The sequence below is a fragment of the Cynara cardunculus genome (assembly GCF_001531365.2).
Source record: "Cynara cardunculus var. scolymus isolate 2C chromosome LG 13, CcrdV1, whole genome shotgun sequence".
NCBI classification, from domain to species: domain Eukaryota; kingdom Viridiplantae; phylum Streptophyta; class Magnoliopsida; order Asterales; family Asteraceae; genus Cynara; species Cynara cardunculus.
This window is the reverse complement of record NC_037540.1, coordinates 10,292,170-10,294,906: the sequence shown is the minus strand read 5'-3', so window position 1 is coordinate 10,294,906 and position 2,737 is coordinate 10,292,170.

Sequence of the window (2,737 nt, the reverse complement as noted above, 5' to 3'; positions counted from 1 at the left end):
TGAATATTTATTAATATTAGTAATATTTAAATTTTATTAATATTTATTTATAATTGATAGTAATAAATAGTAATTAATTTCAATAAGAGTCATAATTGAAAAAAATGACAATAAGCTACCAAAATGCTACTCCAAGTAGCGTTTCAATAAGTTAGTTTATATGCATTCAAACATGTACCTAGAAAATAAGCTAGCTTATAACTTATTTTCCAGACAATTCCAAAGTCATATTTTTCTAAGCATGCCCCTTTTAATTAAAAAAAAACACACTTCTTTAATCTATAAAAAAACCCTTCAAAGTTAAAAAATATTTCAATTTATATAGGCAGATTATTTCACACATACTACTTTATTCATATAGGACTCAATGAGAAATCAACCAAACAACCTCTTAGATCGGTATCACCCCTTTCCAATTTTACACACAAATCTTGTGGAGTTTTTCGTTTGGTTCAAAATCACTATAACAAAATTGACATGTCAGGATGTCAACAACCATCAAGATGGTCTTTTGAGTCTATAAAACGACATGTGACAAGTGAATTTGTGATAATTAATCTCACATTGATAAAAACTAAGATTTATAAACGTGTTTAAAGGGGATGAGGGTTGTAACACTTGACAACTCATGCTACGTGGATCAAAAATGTGGTCCATGAGATTCTCATAACCTCAAGTCGTGGGTGAATGATTTTTATCGTGATTTTAAGTTGATTTATAGATTAGTGGGTCAATTTGTTGCTTTAGGTTTGGTGTGTTAAAATATGTCTCTTAAAAGTCGTACTATATAAATCACATCACAATATAACCTAAAATCAGTAAAATCAGTCCTTTATTAGTTTGTTTTAGGACATGAAGTGTCCTGTAAAAAGGACATGTGATAATATACGTGAAGGGAGCCAATGATTTGTGGACTAGGTCTCGTCAAAGATCATTCACATGTATATCATAATTGATAGATATAGTATCACATTATGAACACCCTTATAAAATGCAATAGTACATGTGAAGGGAGCCTCTAGCATGTAACTCGTTTGACAAAAAGAGTGAAGTGACTTTTCCTAAATACAAGACATGCCATGGGTTCGATCCCAACCCTCCCCCTCAACCCTGAATGAACAAATAATCAACTTTTACCCCAAATATGATATCCTTGGAGGTGGGTTCAGTGTAGAACCGGTTAGAGTTGTCAATAATCAACTTTTTGTCTAAATACGGTGTGCGGGTGACTCAGCCTGCAACTAAAGTCATGTCAAATGTCGTCCACGTCTCTAACTTAGTATTATATATGTATCATATGTGATCGACTACAATAAAAAAATATTATCACGTTTTCGTAAAATAAAGATATTCTCATTTAAACTCTTCTCTAAATATTATATCCAAGCCAATTAAGGCTCGTAAAATTTCATTTGAACATAAACAAAATACAAAAATCAATTAGTTAAATAATTTATAAATAAATATAATAATATATCTCACAAATGATTGTAACTCACTTTTTCCAACAGAAACAACTATGGATACATTTTTGTAGCATATTTTTCACTTTTATTTATTTTTTAATTTACAAGAAAATCTGTTTTTTTATATAAATGATGGGAATCTTATATAAAGTTGTTTGTTTTGGGGTCTAAAAGTGAGATTTTGAATTTTTCATGAATAATATAAAGGAATGGACTACTACTTCTAACGAGGTGTTTGAGATTGCTTATTTGAAACAACTTATGTTTTCTATAAAAATACTTGTCAACTTATTATAAGTCAAAAATTTATAACTTCTTCAAAAACTTCTTATTACCGATTTGACACCGGTATAAGTTGTTTATCCAAACACTAAAAAGTGTTTATTACCGGTGTCATGTCGAAATAAGTAAATAAGTTGTTTTTATAAGCAATCTCAAACACTCCGTAAACTTCACTTTTATATTATTTTGCAGATATAATCTACATTTTTTTTCCATTATTAAATAGATCATTTTTATCTATAAAACTGGTTACCAAATATTAACTAAAGGTTAATTAAAAGATAATTTATTCTTTTTAGGTCAAAAAGATGTATTTATTTGTTTTAAAATTGTGCAATGCTAAACCACTCAAAATTGGGAAGTCTGTTGGATTTTTCCGGACTTTTTCGATATTATTCCTCATAAAAAAAATGGTATTCTTTATATATCTGATTGTGGTGAATTTACAGTTGCTTTCTAGTTGATGTATTTTACAACTTTTTTAAGCCTTGTGGACTTCGATATGAAGGTAAAGAAGGGATGTTATCTCCATCCTTAACCTTTATTCACTACTGTTTGTTCATATTTATCGGACTACTGGTTGATTTTGATTCAAATATTAATATCTACAATTTTCTATAAAAGGATTTATTTAACATCAACAACAGTGAGAAAACCTTCCGGTTAATAAAACTATTTCTAAAACTAAAATATTTAACCAACGTTTTTAATTATAAAATATTTAAATTATAATAAAATCTTAAATACAACTGGTGGTGTAGTGTGCTCCTTAAAATGCTTAAAAAATATCTTCTTGCTAATTGTATACTTAGGCCATCCACACAGGGTTTGTAAAACACTTTCAAAATGAATTGCAAATGGCCACCTCATCATAATTTTACCTGACACTTGCAAATTTTGCAATTGTTATTGCAATGCCACATAGACCCAAACAAACTTTTTTAATATATAAAATTAATTACTCTTATTCAATATATATATATATATAT